This window comes from Haematobia irritans, chromosome 2, assembly GCF_050003625.1.
Source record: "Haematobia irritans isolate KBUSLIRL chromosome 2, ASM5000362v1, whole genome shotgun sequence".
In the NCBI taxonomy this organism is placed as follows: domain Eukaryota; kingdom Metazoa; phylum Arthropoda; class Insecta; order Diptera; family Muscidae; genus Haematobia; species Haematobia irritans.
Window position 1 is genome coordinate 189,591,585 of NC_134398.1, and position 17,591 is coordinate 189,609,175.

Sequence of the window (17,591 nt, forward strand, 5' to 3'; positions counted from 1 at the left end):
ACAATTCCGTGTATATAAGAAAGTTTGTCAAAATTCACGTCTATAAGAAATTTTTCAAAATTTCGTGTGTATAGGAAATTTTCCCAAAATTTTTTGTCTGTAGGAAATATTGTCAAATATCGGTCTATAGTAATTTTTGTATAGGAAATTTTGTCAAAACGTTTTATCTATAGGAAATTTTGTAAAAATTTCTTGTCTATAGGATATTTTGTCAAAGCAAGTTAGGTTAGGTGGCAGCTCGATGTATCAAGCTCACTTAGACTATTCAGTTCATTGTGATACCACAATGGTGAACTTCTTATCACTGAGTGCTGCCCGATTCCATGTTAAGATCAATGACAAGGGACCTCCTTTTTGTAGCCGAGTCCGAACGGCGTTCCACATTGCAGTGAAACCACTTAGGGAAGCTTTGAAACCCTCAGAAATGTCACCATCATTACTGAGTTGGGATAATCCACCGCTGAAAAACTTTTTGGTGTTCGGTCGAAGCAGGAATCAAGCCCACGACCTTGTATATGCAAGGCGGGCATGCTAACCATTGCAACACGGTGGCTCCTTAAAGTAACTGGATTACAACATTTTGTCAAAATTTCTTGTCAGCAGGAAGTTTTGTCAAACTTTCTTGTCTATAGGAAATTTTGTCAAAATTTCATGTCTTAGGAAATTTTGTCAAAATTTATTGTCTATACGAAATTTTGTTCAAAATTTCTTGTTTATAAGAAATTGTGTCACAATTCCTTGTCTATGAGAAATTTTGTCAATATTTCTGATATATTGGAAATTTTATTGTCGAAGGCAATTTTGCCAAAATTTCATGTCTATAGGAAATTTTGCCAAAATTTCGTATCTCTAAGAAATTTTGTCAAAATTTCTTGTCTATAGGAAATTTTGTCAAAATTTCTTGTCTATAGGAAATTTTGTCAAAATTTCTTGTCTATAGGAAATATTGTCAAAATTTCTTGTCTATAGAACATTTTGTTAATATTTCTTGTATAAGGGAAATTTTCTCAAAATTTCTTGTCTATAGGAAATTTGTTAAAATTTGTTGTCCATAGGAAATTTTGTTAAAATTTCTTGTATATAGGATTTTGTTGCAAAATGTATTGTCTATGGATTTTTTTCAAAATTTCTTACCTAAGGGAAATTGTCTAAGTAAAATTTTGTCAAAATTACTTGTCTGTAAGAACGTTTGTCAAAATTCTTGTCTATAGGAAATTTTGTCAAAATTTCTTGTTTATAGGAATTTTTGTCAAAATTTATTGTCTATACGAAATTTTGTCCAAAATTTTTGTTTATAAGAAATTGTGTCACAAATTTAGTCAAATTTTCTGATATATTGAAAAATTTCCCAAAATTTCTTGTCTAAGGCAATTTTGTAAAAATTTCTTGTCTATAGGAAATTTGGTCGAAATTTCATGTCTATAGGAAATTTTGCCAACATTTCGTATCTCTAAGAAATTTTGTCAAAATTTCTTATCTATAGCAAATTTTGTCAAAATTTTTTGTCTATAGGACATTTTGTTAAAATTTCTTGTCTAAGGGAAATTTTGTCAAAATTTCTTGTCTATTGGAAATTTTGTTAAAATTTCTTTTTCATAGGAAATTTTGTTAAAATTTCTTGTCTAAGGGAAATTTCGTCAAAAATTCTTGTCTATAGGACATTTTGTTAAAATTTCTTGTCTATAGGAAATTTTGTTAAAATTTCTTGTATATAGGATTTTGTTGCAAAATGTATTGTCTATGGAAATTTTTCAAAATTTCTTGCCTATGGGAAATTTTATCAAAATTACTTGTCTATAAGAACGTTTGTCAAAATTTCTTGTCTATAGAAAATTTTGTCAAAATTTATTGTCTATACGAAATTTTGTCCAAAATTTCTTGTCTATGAGAAATTTAGTCAAAATTTCTTTTCCCAAAATTTCTCGTCTAAGGCAATTTTGTAAAAATTCCTTGTCTATAGGAAATTTGGTCGAAATTTCATGTCTATAGGACATTTTATTAAAATTTCGTATCTCTAAGAAGTTTTGTCAAAATTTCATGTCTATAGGAAATTTGGTTGAAATTTCATGTCTATAGGAAATTTGGCCAACATTTCGTATCTCTAAGAAATTTTGTCAAAATTTCTTATCTATAGCAAATTTTGTCAAAATTTCTTGTCTATAGGCCATTTTGTAAAAATTTCTTGTCTAAGGGAAATTTTATCAAAATTTTTGTCTATAGGAAATTTTATTAAAATTTCTTTTCCATAGGAAATTTTATTAAAATTTCTTGTATATAGGATTTTGTTGCAAAATATATTGTCTATGGACATTTTTCAAAATTCCTTGCCTAAGGGAAATTTTAACAAAATTACTTGTCTATAAGAAAGTTTTGTCAAAATTCTTGTCTATAGGAAATTTTGTCAAAATTTCTTGTCTATACGAAATTTTGTCCAAAATTTCTTGTTTATAAGAAATTGTGTCACAATTTCTTGTCTATGAGAAATTTAGTCAAAATTTCTGATATATTGAAAATTTTGCCAAAATTTCTGGTCTAAGGCAATTTTGTCAAAATTCCTTGTCTATAGGAAATTTGGTCGAAATTTCATGTCTACAGGAAATTTTGTGAAAATTTCGTATCTCTAAGAAATTTTGTCAAAATTTCGTGTTTATAGGAAATTTCGTTAAAATTTCTTTTCCATAGGAAATTTTGTCAAAATTTCTTGTCTATAGGAAATTTTGTTAAAATTTCTTGTCTATGGGAAATTTTGTTAAAATTTTTTGTATATAGGATTTTGTTGCAAAATGTATTGTCTATGGAAAATTTTCAAAATTTCTTGCCTAAGGGAAATTTTATCAAAATTACTTGTCTATAAGAAAGTTTGTCAAAATTCTTGTCTAAGGAAATTTTGTCAAAATTGCTTGTCTATACGAAAATTTGTCCAAAATTTCTTGTTTATAAGAAATTGTGTCACAATTTATTGTCTATGAGAAATTTTGTCAATATTTCTGATATATTGGAAATTTTGTCAAAATTTCTTGTCTAAGGCAATTTTGTCAAAATTTCATGTCTATAGGAAATTTGGTCGAAATTTCATGTCTATATGAAATTTTGCCAACATTTCGTATCTATAGAACATTTTGTTAAAATTTCTTGTATAAGGGAAATTTTGTCAAAATTACTCGTCTATAAGAAAGTTTATCACAATTCTTATCTATAGGAAATTTTGTCAAAATTTCTTGTCTATAGGAATTTTTGTCAGAATTTATTGTCTATACGAAATTTTATCCAAAATTTCTTGTTTATAAGAAATTGTGTCACAAGTTCTTGTCTATGAGAAATTTTGTCAAAATATCTGATATATTGAAAATTTTGTCAAGAATCCTTGTCTATAGGAAATGTGGTCGAAATTTCATGTCTATAGGAAATTTTGCCAAAATTTCGTATCTCTAAGATATTTTGTCAAAATTTCTTGTCTATAGGACATTTTGTTAAAATGTATTTTGCATAGGAAATTTTGTTAAAATTTCTTGTATATAGGATTTTGTTGCAAAATATATTGTCTATGGAAATTTTTCAAAATTTCTTGTCTAAGGGAAATTTTTTCAAAATTACTTGTCTATAAGAAAGTTTGTCAAAATTCTTGTCTATAGGAAATTTTATCAACATTTCTTGTCTATAGGAAATTTTGTCAGAATTAATTGTCTATACGAATTTTTGTCCAAAATTTCTTTTTTTGTCAAAATTTCTTGTCTACGGGAAATTTTGTTAAAATTTCTTGTATATAGGATTTTGTTGCAAAATGTATTGTCTATGGAAATTTTTCAAAATTTCTTCTCCATGGGAAATTTTTTATAATTACTTGACTATAAGAAAGTTTGTCAAAATTCTTGTCTATAGGAAATTTTTCCAAAATTTCTTACCTATAGGATTTTTTTTTTCAAAATTTCTTATCTATAGGAAATTTTGTCAGAATTTCTTTTCTACAGGAAATTTTGTACAAATTTCTTGTATATAGGAAATTTTTTATAAATTTCTTGTCTATAGGAAATGTTTTAAAAAATTCATTTTTAAAGGAAATTTTTACACAATTATATTGTATAGGAAATTTTGCAAAATTTTTTTAATATGAAATCTTTACTAAATTTAATTCCTATAAGAATTCTTTACGAGATTTTGTCTAACTGAATATTTTGATGTTGAAAAAAGCTGTGTCACTTCTCCATCTTGTTCATCTTCATAACACTAAAGAATGTTTATTCTATAAACTTTATTAACTTAAGAGAGTAAACTAATTAAAGGAAATTGCTTTTTCATTCACCTGCTTCATTCACTTCACTCTGTTATTTCTCTCTTTTGCTTGTTTGAAGCCATTGTATTGGTGTAAGTTTACATACCCTTACTCGTTCTCTAAGTTAGACTTGGGAGTATGCTAAATAAATTATACCTATTATCCTTGTTATATATGTATGTTGGTATGTGCATATATTTGTGTGTACTTGTGAGTTTTCACAACTCATGTATGACAATAAAGCAATTAACGAAAATGTAATACTTTTACATTTACAACAAATTATTTTCGAAATGAATTTGCTTGTGTTAATTATAAATAGTTTGAACCGAACACCATTATGGGCATCAATGTCATTTTAATTTCGTTTCAATAGTTCGCAAGGAAGGTGTGAGCTTTATAATTGGGTGCAATTTACTAACCGTTAATCCTACTTTTAAGAATTTAATTCTGTCTAATTTTCATTATTGGTTTGAAATTTGATTTTTGTCTCTTGATTGCAGGTGCTCAGAAGTGTGAAAGTAGAAGGTTGTTGTTAATGTATACTACAACGAATTTCTGGCAATAAGGTAAGAGTTTTTAATGTTTTAAATATTTCAATAAAATAAATAATTAAACAAAATTTACTGTAATAAAATTTTGCAAAAAGTGAAATGAAAGGTTTACCATATTATCTTATAGAAATTAAATTAAAAAAAAAAACTTAAATGAAATGTTGCACAAATTTCCTATTGAAATAAAAGTTTGCAAAAATGTCCTACAGAAATGGAATTTTGAAATAAAAATTTCCGATAGAATTTAAATTTTGAAAACAAAGTACTGTAAAACTGAAATTTTGTAAAAATTTCGTTCCGAAATGAAATTTTTACAGTGTAAAACAGAGTGTGAAGCTGTGCACACCAAAATAAATCCTTGAAAACGGTTTTGACGAAGTTATCCGAAATATTGGCAATAAAAATATCAATCCTATGTTTTTTAATCGACTTATAGCCGAAACTATGAAAAGTATTATTTAAAAATAAAATTAAAAGGTCAACGATAATCAATCAGAAATAATAAACCCCTATAGCAAAAAATTCCCAAAAAATTTAAATGTTTGGAAAAATTTTCCAAAAAATTTAATTTTGAAAAAATTTCATTAGAAATAAATTTTTACTAATTTTCCTTATAAAAATGGAATTTTGTCAAAATTTTCTATCGAAATTGAATTAAGGAAAATTTTCCAAAATTTCTTGTCTATACGAAATTTTGTCATAAATTCTTGTCTATAAGATACTTCTTTTAAAGATTTTTTGTTTTTGTATAGGAAATTTTGTCAAAATTTCTTGTCAATATGAAATTTTGTCATAATATCTTGTCTATAGGAAATTTTGTCAAAATGTCTTATCTATAGAAAGTTTGTCAAAATTTCTTGTCTATAGGATATTTTGTCACAATTTCCTGTGTATTGGAAATTTCTTGTTGTGTATAGGAAATTTTTGCAAAATATGTTGTTGAGCACAAATTTTGACAAAATTTCTTGTCTATAGGAAATTTTGTCAATATTTCTTGTCTATAGGAAATTTCGTCAAAATTTCTTGTGTCTAGGAAATTTTGTCAATTTTTTTGGCTTATAGGAAGTTTTGTCAGCATTTTTTGTGTATAGGAAATTTTTGAAAAATTTGTTATCTATAGAAGATTTTGCCAAAATTTTTTATCTATAGGAAATTTTGCACATATTTTCTATAAAAAGTAAATTCTGAAAAAAATTCCCAAAGGAATGAAATTTTACAAATTTTCCTTTAGAAAGAAAAATTTTCCAATTTTTGTCAATATTTCTTGTCTATAGGAAATTTTGTCAATATTTCTTGTCTATTGGAAATTTTGTCAAAATTTCCTGTATCTAGGAAATTTAGTCAAATTTTTTTTTGATTATTGTAAGTTTTGTCAGCATTTCTTGTGTATAGGAAATTTTTGTAAAATTTGTTGTCTATAGAAGATTTTGTCAAAATTTTTTGTCTATAGGAAATTTTGCACAAACTTTCTATAAAAAGTAAATTTTGAAAAAATTTCCGAAAGGAATGAAATTTTGAAAATTTGGAAAGAAAAATTTTCAAATTTTTTTTATAAAAATTAAATTTTGACAAAATTTTCGATCGAAATTGAATTTAGGAAAATTTTGCAAAATTTCTTCTCAATATAAAATTTTGTCATAATTTCTTGTCTATAGGAATTTTTTTTCACAATTTCTTGTCTTTAGAAAGTTTGTCAAAATTTGTTGGTTATAGGATATTTTGTCACAATTTCCTGTGTATGGGAAATTTCTTGTCTATAGGAAATTTTGTCAAAAATTCTTGTCTATAGGAAATTTTGTCAAGAATTCTTGTCTATAGGAAATTTTGTCAATTTTTTTTTTGCTTATAGGAAGTTTTGTCAGCATTTCTAGTGTATAGGAAATTTTTGAAAAATTTGTTGTCTATAGAAGATCTTTTTTGTCTATAGGAAATTTTGCACAAATATTCTATAAAAAGTAAATTTTGAATAAATTTCCCAAAGGAATGAAATTTTGAAAATTTTCATTTAAAAGAAAAATTTTCCAATTTTTCTTATAGAAATGAAATTTTGTCAATATTTTCTTTTTTTTTGCTTATAGAAATTTTTGTTGTCTATAGAAGATTTTGTCAAAATTTTTTATCTATAGGAAATTTTGCACAAATTTTCTATAAAAAGTAAATTTTGAAAAAAATTCCCAAAGGAATGAAATTGTGAAAATTTTCCTTTAGAAAGAAAAATTTTCCAATTTTTGTCAAAATTTCTTGTCTATAGGAAATTTTGTCAATATTTCTTGTCTATAGGAAATTTGGTCAAAATTTCTTGTGTCTATGAAATGTTGTCAATTTTTTTGGAATTTTTTGAAAAATTTTTTGTCTATAGAAGATTTTGTCAACATTTTTTGTCTATAGAAGATTTTGTCAAAATTTTTTGTCTATAGGAAATTTTGCACAAATTTTCTATAAAAAGTAAATTTAAAAAAAAAAATTCCCAACAGAATGAAATTTTGAAAATTTTCCTTTAGAAAGAAAAATTTTCCAATTTTTCATATAAAAATGAAATTTTGTCAAAATTTTCTATCGAAATTGAATTTAGGAAAATTTTGCAAAATTTCTTCTCAATATAAAAAACGCCTATAGCAAAAAAATTCCCAAAAAATTGAAATTTTTGAAAAAATTTCCCAAACAAATTAAATTTTGAAAAATAATTCCATTAGAAATAAATTTTTACTAATTTTCCTTATAAAAATGAAATTTTGTAAAAATTTTCTATCGAAATTGAATTTAGGATAATTTTCCAAAAGTTCTTGTCTATACGAAATTTTGTCATAAATTCTTGTCTATAAGATACTTTTTTAAAGATTTTTTGTTGTATAGGAAATTTCTTGTTGTGTATAGGAAATTTTTGCAAAATATGTTGTCGAGCACAAATTTTGACAAAATTTCTTGTCTATAAGAAATTTTGTCAATATTTCTTGTCTATAGGAAATTTTGTCAATTTTTTTTTGCTTATAAGAAGTTTTGTCAGCATTTCTTGTGTATAGGAAATTTTTGAAAAATTTGCTGTCTATAGAAGATTTTGTCAATTTTTTTTATCTATAAGAAATTTTGCACAAATTTTCTATAAAAACTCAATTTTGAAAAAATTTCCCAAAGGAATGAAATTTTTAAAATTTTCCTTTAGAAAGAAAAATTTTCCAATTTTTCATATAAAAATGAAATTTTGTCAAAATTTTCTATCGAAATTGAATTTAGGAAAATTTTGCAAAATTTCTTCTCAATATAAAATTCTGTCATCATTTCTTGTCTATAGAATTTTTTTTTCACAATTTTTTGTCTTTAGAAAGTTTGTCAAAATTTCTTGGTTATAGGATATTTTGTCACAATTTCCTGTGTATGGGAAAGTTCTTGTCTATTGGAAATTTTGTCTAAAATTCTTGTCTATAGGAAATTTTGTTAAAATTCTTGTCTATAGGAAATTTTGTCAAAAATTCTTGTCTATAGGAAATTTTGTCAATTTTTTTGCTTATATGAAGTTTGTCAGCATTTCTTGTGTATGGGAAATTTTTGAAAAATTTGTTGTCTATAGAAGATTGTGTCCAAATTTTTTGTCTATAGGAAATTTTGCACAAATATTCTATATAAAGTAAATTTTTAAAAAATTTCCCAAAGGAATGAAATTTTGAAAATTTTCATTTAGAAAGAAAAATTTTCCAATTTTTGTCAAAATTTCTTGCCCATAGGAAATTTTGTCAAAATTTCTTGTGTCTAGGAAATTTTGTCAATTTTTTTTTTTTGCTTATAGGAAGTTTTGTCAGCATTTCTTGTGTATAGGAAATTTTTGAATAATTTGTTGTCTATAGAAAATTTTGTCAAAATTTTTGGTATATAGGAAATTTTGCACAAATTTTCTATAACAATTAATTTTTGAAAAAATTTTCCAAAGGAATGAAATTTTGAAAATTTTCCTTTAGAAACAAAAATTTTCCAATTTTTCTTATAAAATGAAATTTTGTCAAAATTTTCTATCGAAATTTAATTTAGGAAAATTTTGCAAAATTCCTTCTCAATATAAAATTTTGTCATAATTTCTTGTCTATAGGAATTTTTTTACAATTTCTTGTCTTTAGAAAGTTTGTCAAAATTTCTTGGTTATAGGATATTTTGTCACAATTTCTTGTTATAGGAAATTTTGTCAAAAATTCTTGTCTATAAGAAATTTTGTCACAATTTCTTGTCTTTAGAAATTTAGTCAAAAATTCTTGTCTATAGGAAATTTTGTCAAAAATTCTTGTCTATAGGAAATTTTGTCAAAAATTCTTGTCTATAGGAAATTTTGTCAAAATTTCTTGTGTATAGGAAATTTTTGAATAACTTGTTGTCTATAGAAAATTTTGTCAAAATTTTTTGTCTATAGGAAATTTTGCACAAATTTTCTATAGCAATTAATTTTTGAAAAAATTTCGCAAAGGAATGAAATTTTGAAAAATTCCCATTCCCATCATTTTTCCAATTTTTCTTATAAAAATGAAATTTTGGAAAAATTTGTTTATTGGAATTAAATTTTACAAAAATTTCTCAGAGATATTAAATTTTTACAAAATTTTCTATGGAAATGAATTTTGACCAAATTTCCTATGGAAATGAAATTTTGACCAAATTTCCTATGGAAATGAAATTTTGACCAAATTTCCTATGGAAATGAAATTTTGACCACATTTCCTATACAAATGTAATTTTACAAAAAATTATTTTTATAAAAATTACATTTTCTAAAACTTTCCTATAGAAATAATTTTTTTCAAAAATTTTTCTAAACATCCTCAAAAAATTAAATTTTCTAGAGAAATGAAATTTTTACAAAATTTTCTACAGAAATGAAATTTTGACAAAAAATTCCTATAGAAATACAATTTTTTCCATTTCAAAATTTCTTGTAAAAATGTAATTTTGTCAAAAATTCTTATAAAAATGGAATTTTACCAAAATTTCTTAACGAAATGAAAATTTTGCCAAAATTTTCAATAGTAATAAAATTTTGTTAAAATTTTCAATAGTAATAAAATGTTGACAATATTTTCTTTAGAAATGATTTTTTTACAAAATTTTCTATAGAAATTAATTTTTCATAAAATTTCTTATAGAAATAAAATTTTGGCAAAATTTACTATAAAAACACAATTTTGTCGAAATTTCCTATAGCAATGAAATTTTGACAAAATTTCTATGGATATAAAAGTTTGCAAAAAATTTCTTCAGAAATAAAATTTTGTCAAAATTAAATTTTGCAAAAATATTTCATCGAACCAAAAAAAAAAAAACTCACACACAGCCAAAGTACTATTTTGTCGGACCCATTAAATTATATTTGCGATTTACATATTAAGTCAGTAATGATGATGTTCGTGTATCACGCATATGCACATATAGGGATACACTGTGATACGTGTGCAGTAACTGGAAACGGAAGTCATCTAAAAAGGTGGTAAGGTGCTTAAGTGTCAACATAATAGGGGGCTGTAATCCAAACACAGGGAAAAAACGGAAGTCCACAAAAGGATATAACTGAATATATTAATTGCAAAATCCATTGATGCAAATTTGTGGTTGATTATTGTAACCTTTTTGACTTTGGCTCAATTTAAATCATAAAGCTGAGACAGCCCATCTTGAATTTTGGGCATATGCATGCAAGTCATGCAATCACCACATTCGTGTAAAACCCTCCTACAAAAAGGTTATCGAAGACGAAACGACCTACAGTGTCCCAGAAGTAGTTAGGGCTCGACATGCAACTTTTGTTATTTTATAATTACTTTTGTGGTCATATTCACTATGCCTCACCACCTAGCTGCTACGCCTGCTGCACTACATTGTATCCTCTAAATGACAATATCGGATTATGAACACTTATTGTCCAGTGGCACATCAACTATCAAGGATATTCCAACTGCAAAAACACTCAAGTTTAGAGATATGCAATGAACTCTTGTGGTCGAAAGTGCCAGAGTCAATGAAAATATAAACAGATTGTTTTTCTAGTCCATACAAGATGAAGGTAGGTTGATTTTTTAAGTTGGGAAAATTTTTAAATTTTAAATAAGTTTTTTTTTTTAATTCGTATAAAAAGTAAATTTTGTGGATTTTTTTTAACATTTCGTTTCTATGGGAATGTTTTGAAACATTTTATTTCTTTTAGAAATTTTTGGAAAATTTCATTTCTATAAAAAATTGTGTCTAGATCTCAGTTCGTTAGGAAATTTTTGCGCAATTTCATTTATATAGGAAATTGCGTCAAAATTTCACTTTTATAAGGAATGTTTTCACAAAATCATTTCTTAAAGTTTTTTTTTTTTTTACCTTCCACCATCCTATGCATAGGACGGGCGTATATTAACTTTGTCATTCCGTTTGTAACACAGCGAAATATTGCCCATAAAGTATATATATTCTGGGTCGTGGTGAAATTCTGAGTCGATCTGAGCATGTCCGTCCGTCCGTCTGTTGAAATCACGCTACTTCCGAACGAAATAAGCTATCGACTTGAAACTTGGCACAAGTAGTTGTTATTCATGTAGGTCGGATGGTATTGCAAATGGGCCATATCGGTCCACTTTTACGTATAGCCCCCATATAAACGGACCCCCAAATTTGGCTTGCGGGGACTCTAAGAGAAGCAAATTTCATCCGATGCAATTTGGTACATGGTGTCCGCATATGATCTTTAACAACCATGCAAAAATTGGTCCACATCGGTCCATAATTATATATAGCCCCCATATAAACCGATCCCCCGATTTGGCTTGCGGAGCCTCTAAGAGAAGCAAATTTCATCCGATCCGGCTGAAATTTGGTACATAGTGTTAGTATATGGTCTTTAATGGCCATGTAAAAAATGGCCCACATCGGTCCATAATTATATATAGCCCCCATATAAACCGATCACCAGATTTGACCTCCGGAGCCTCTTGGAAGACCAAAATTCATCTAATTCAGTTGAAATTTGGTACGTGGTGTTAATATATGGCCTCAAACACCCATGCAAAAATTGGTTGAAATCGGTCCATAATTATATATAGCCCCCATATAAATTGATCCCCAGATTTGACCTCCGGAGCCCCTTGGAAAAGCAAAATTCATCCGATTCGGTTGAAATTTGGTATGTGATGTTAGTATAAGGTATCCAACAACCATGCAGGAATTGGTTCATATCAATCCATAATTATATAGCCCCCATATAAACCGATCTCCGGTGCCTTTTGGAGAAGCAAAATGCATCTGATCTGGTTGAAGTTTGGTACGTGATGGTAGTACATGATATTTAACAGCCATGCCAAAAGTGGTCCATATCAGTCCATAATCATATATAACCCGCATATAAACCGATGCCGAGATTTGGTTTTGGAGCCTCTTGGAGGAGCAAATTTCATCCGAGTCAGTTGAAATTTGGTACATTGTGCTAGTATATGACCATTAACTCCATGCCTAACTAGGTCCATATCGGTCTATAGTTATATATAGCCCTCAGTTAAATCGATCCCCAATCACACAAAAATTGGTCCATATCAAATTCATAATTGTATATAGCCCCCCATATAAGCGAGCCCCATATTTCAATTCTGGCTCTCTACCACGTATGGACTAACTCACAATTTAGAAAACGATGTTAAGAAGTTTTAAGATACCACAACCCAAGTAATTCGATTGTGGATGACAATCTTTAGTACAAGTTTCTATGCAATCCATGGTGGAGGGTACATAAGATTCGGCCTGGCCGAACTTACGGCCGTATATACTTGTTTTAAATTCATATCTATTTTGTGAAACTTTCATTTCTATAGGAAATTTTTGCAAAATAGTCTTTCTTTAGGAAATTGTTGTAAAATTTAATTTCTTTAAGAAATTTTTGCAAATTTTCTTTTCTATAGAAAAATTTTCCAAAATTTCATTTCTATAAGAAATTTTTAAAACATTTTATTTTTATAGGAAATTGCGTCAAAGTTTGACTTTTATAAGAAATTTTCTCATAAAATTATTTCTACGTGGAATTTTTGAAAAATTTCATTTCCATAGGAAATTTTTGCAAAATTTCCATTTCGATAGAAATTTTTTCATTCATATAGGATGTTTTTTTCAAAATTTTAATCTATAGGCAATTTTTTTCAAAATGTCATTTTGATAGGAAATTTTTCCCACACTAAAAAAAAGTGAACCCTATATTTCACTAAAGCCGATTTAACTCTCTTTTAGTTCATGGAATTATTACTTTTTAAGAAAATGTCCATGACTTTAATATTTTTTTGCGTACCTTAGTTAAATTTACTAAAACAGAGGAAAAAATTATATAGACAAATGAAGCATAACGATTACCTAAATTCGTGTCACCCACAAAATAGTTCAGAATTTCTTAAAATTTGTAAACTTGACCAATAATGCGCCCATCTTGAACTTCGTAAAGACATTCTTTTGAACTCCAATATTTTCCTTCAAACTACAAAATTTTCTTTAACAAGTGAAAAAAATCAATTATGTCTAATAAATTTTCTTGAATTTGTCGAAATATATTTCCTTATTTTTGTGATATCGGTGTGATGCCAACGTTTGTAATACTGTTTAGTTCAAATTTTCTGAAAATAATCAAAATTTTCTAAAACTAGCCAACATTTTTCTTCCTGAACTCCAATTTTCCCCTTCAAACTGCAAATTTTCTTTAACAAGTGAAAAAATTTAATTATTTCTGATAATTTTTTTATTTTGTCGAAAAAAATTACTTTTTTTTGTGATATCGGTGCGATGTCACCGTTTGTAATACTGTTTAGTTAAAATTTTATAAAAATAATCGAAATTTTCTAAAATTAACCAAAATTGTTCTTCCTGGTGGGTTCACTGGTTTTTCAGTGCAAATATCATTTTGATTGGACATTTTTATCAAATATCATTTCTATTGGAAATTTTATCAAAATTTCATTCCAATAGGTAATTTAATCAAAATTAAGTTTCTATAGGAAATTTTTCCAAAATGTCATTTTAATAGGAAAATTTTGCCAAATATTATGTTATAGGAAATGTTATCAAAATTTCATTCCTATAGGAAATTTAATCAAAATGTCATTCCTATAGGCAATTTGATCAAAATTTCATTTCTATATGAAAGTTTTGCAAAATTTCATTTCTATAGAAAAGTTTTACAAAATTTCATTTTGATAGGAAATTTTTACCAAATATCATTTCCATAGGAAATGTTATCAAAATTTCACTCATGTAGGAAATTTAAACAAAATTGCATTCCTGTAGGAAATTTAATCCAAATTTCATTCATATGGACAATTGTATCAAAATTTCATTTCTATATGAAAGTTTTCAAAATTTCATTTCTATAGGAAATTTAATCAAAATTTTAAATTTAATCAAAAATTTAATCAAAATTAAGTTTCTATAGGAAATTTTATCAAGATCTCATTTATATAGAAATTGTTTCCAAATTTCATTTCTATAGGAAATTTTTGCAAAATTTTATTTCTACAGTTAATTTTATCACAATTTCGCTTATATAGGAAATTTTTGCAAAATTTCATTTCTATAGGGAATTTAACCAAAATATCTTTTTTAAAGAAGTTTTATCAAAATTTCATTTCTATAGGAAATTTTGTCAAAATTTTTACAAATTTTCATTTTGATAGGAAATTTTTACCAAATATCATTTCCATAGGAAATGTTATCAAAATTTCACTCATGTAGGAAATTTAAACAAAATTGCATTCCTGTAGGAAATTTAATCCAAATTTCATTCATATGGACAATTTTATCAAAATTTCATTTCTATATGAAAGTTTTCAAAATTTCATTTCTATAGGAAATTTAATCAAAATTTTAAATTTAGTCAAAAATAAGTTTCTATAGGAAATTTTTATGAAAATCTCATTTATATAGAAATTGTTTCCAAATTTCATTTCTATAGGAAATTTTTGCAAAATTTTATTTCTACAGTTAATTTTATCACAATTTCGCTTGTATAGGAAATTTTTGCTAAATTTCATTTCTATAGGGAATTTAACCAAAATATCTTTTTTAAAGAAGTTTTATCAAAATTTCATTTCTATAGGAATTTTTGTCAAAATTTTTACAAAATTTCATTTTGATAGGAAATTTTTACCAAATATCATTTCCATAGGAAATGTTATCAAAATTTCATTCCTGTAGGAAATTTAAACAAAATTACATTCCTGTAGGAAATTTAATTCAAATTTCATTCATATGGACTATTTTATCAAAATTTAATTTCTATATGAAAGTTTTCAAAATTTCATTTCTATAGGAAATTTAATCAGAATTTTAAATTTAATCAAAATTAAGTTTCTATAGGAAATTTTTATCAAAATCTCATTTATATAGAAATTGTTTCCAAATTTCATTTCTATAGGAAATTTTTGCAAAATTTTATTTCTACAGTTAATTTTATCACAATTTCGCTTATATAGGAAATTTTTGCAAAATTTTATTTCTACAGTTAATTTTATCACAATTTCGCTTATATAGGAAATTTTTGCAAAATTTCATTTCTATAGGAAATTTTTGCAAAATTTCATTTCTATAGGAAATTTTTGCAAAATTTCATTTCTATAGGAAATTTTTGCAAAATTTCATTTCTATAGGAAATTTTTGCAAAATTTCATTTCTATAGGGAATTTAACCAAAATATCTTTTTTTTAAAAGAAGTTTTACAAAATTTCATTTCTATAGGAAATTTTTACAAAATTTTATTTCTCTAAAAGAAATTTTGTTAACATTTCATTTCTAGAGGAAATTGTGTCAAAAATTCATTTCTATAGTAGTTGGAAAATTTTATTCTTACAGGAAATTTCATCAAAATTTCATTTCTATAGGAAATTTTGTCAAACCTTCTTAAGAAATTTTGCAAAAATTTAATTTCCATGGGAAATTTGTCAAAATTTCATTTCTATAGGGAATTTTTGGAAAATTTTATTTCTATAGGAAATTTGGTTAAAATTTCATTTCTATAGGAAATTTTTATCAAAATTTCAGTTGTGTAGGGAATATTATCAAAATTTCATTTCTTAGGAAATTTTGCAAAAATTAAATTTCTATTGGAAATTTTTGGAAAATTGTATTTCTATAGAAACATTTTTGCAAAATTTCATTTTGTATAGGAAATCTTTACATAATTTCATTTCTATAGGAAATTTTTGCAAATTTTCATTTCTATGGGGAATTTAACCAATATATCTTTTTTAAAGAAGTTTTATCAAAATTTCATTTCTATAGAAAATTTTTAACATTTCATTTCTAGAGGAAATTGTGTCAAAACTTTTCTATAGGAGTTTTTTGTTTTTTTTTTTTTGCAAAATTTTATTCCTATAGGAAATTTGGTTAAAATTTCATTTCTATAGGAAATTTTTATCAAAATTTCAGTTGTGTAGGGAATTTTATCAAAATTTCATTTCTTAGAAAATTTTGCAAAAATTAAATTTCTATTGGAAATTTTTGGAAAATTGTATTTCTATAGAAACATTTTTGCAAAATTTCATTTCTATAGGAGATTTTTTCAAACTTTCATTTCTATAAGAAATTTTAATAAAAATTGCATTAATATAGGAAATTTTTGTAAAATTTCGTTTCTAAAGAAAATTGTTCTATAAGACATTTAAGCAAAATTTCATTGCCAAAAGATATTTTATTAATATTTCATTTTTATCCAAATTTAATTTCTATAGGAAATTTTTCCTAAATGATATTTCTATACTGAATTTTATCAAAATTTTATCCCTACAGGAAATTTTACCACTATTTCGTTTCTATAGGAAATTTTTCCAAAATGTTATTCTATACAAAATTTTTTTCATACACCCAAAGAAAAGTGAACGCACCGTGGAAGAAAATGTAGGTTTATTTTAGAAAATTTTAACTAAAATAGTTTTCTAATTACAACATGTTACAAATAAGTTAATACTTTTTGTCAAATTGAAGAAAATTTTTTTAAAATAATTAATTTTTTTCCCTTGTTTAAGAAAATTTCATATGTTGAAAGAAAAAATTGGATTTAAAAATGGTTAAAATGTCTTTAGCGCTGTAAGAAGTTTGAGGCAGGTACAATTTTAGTAAAATTTACTCATTTGAGAGACTTATGAACTCAATTTAAGTAAACTTCTACCATTTTAGGAAAATATGAACTAACATATTTTATTTTTCAGTAAAATTGTGCGCTATATTTGTATACAACATTTCTTCTTATTTTTAGTTCACGTCATTAAAGTTAGCAAAAAATTATTCAAATAAGGAACATTTACTTACATTGTGCAAAATTTAACTTAAATTAAGTAATCTTCATGAACTAAAATAAAGTTTAGTTGGCATTAAAGCCCCTTTTTTCTGGGTGTAATTTCATTTCTATAGAAAATGTTTGGACATTTTCATTTCTGTAGGAAATTTTTGCAAAAATTTCATTTCTATATGGAATTTTTGCAAACATTTCTTTTCTATAGGAAATTCTTAAAATATTAGAAAATTTTAATCATTCCTATAAGAATTTTTAGAAAATTTAATTTCTACAGTAAATTTTTCCAAAATTTATTTCTATAACAAATTTTTTGCAAAATTTCAATTCTATGGAAAGTTTATTAAAAACAAGTATATACGGCCGTAAGTTCGGCCAGGCCGAATCTTATGTACCCTCCACCATGGATTGCGTAGAAACTTCTATGAAAGACTAACATCCACAATCGAATTACTTGGGTTGTGGTATCTTAAAACTTCTTAACATCGTTTTCTTAATT

General features: G+C 25.5%; 1 protein-coding gene across 2 annotated transcripts in view; it reads left to right on the forward strand.

Moving 5' to 3' along the window:
- Positions 1–17,591, forward strand: part of Trim9 (E3 ubiquitin-protein ligase Trim9) — a 751,598-nt gene that overhangs the window by 113,557 nt on the left and 620,450 nt on the right. For both annotated transcript variants that reach the window (XM_075297069.1, XM_075297070.1), the window contains exon 4: positions 4,774–4,839. The gene's annotated coding sequence lies outside the window, so the exon portion shown is untranslated. The remainder of the gene's footprint in view (positions 1–4,773; positions 4,840–17,591) is intronic.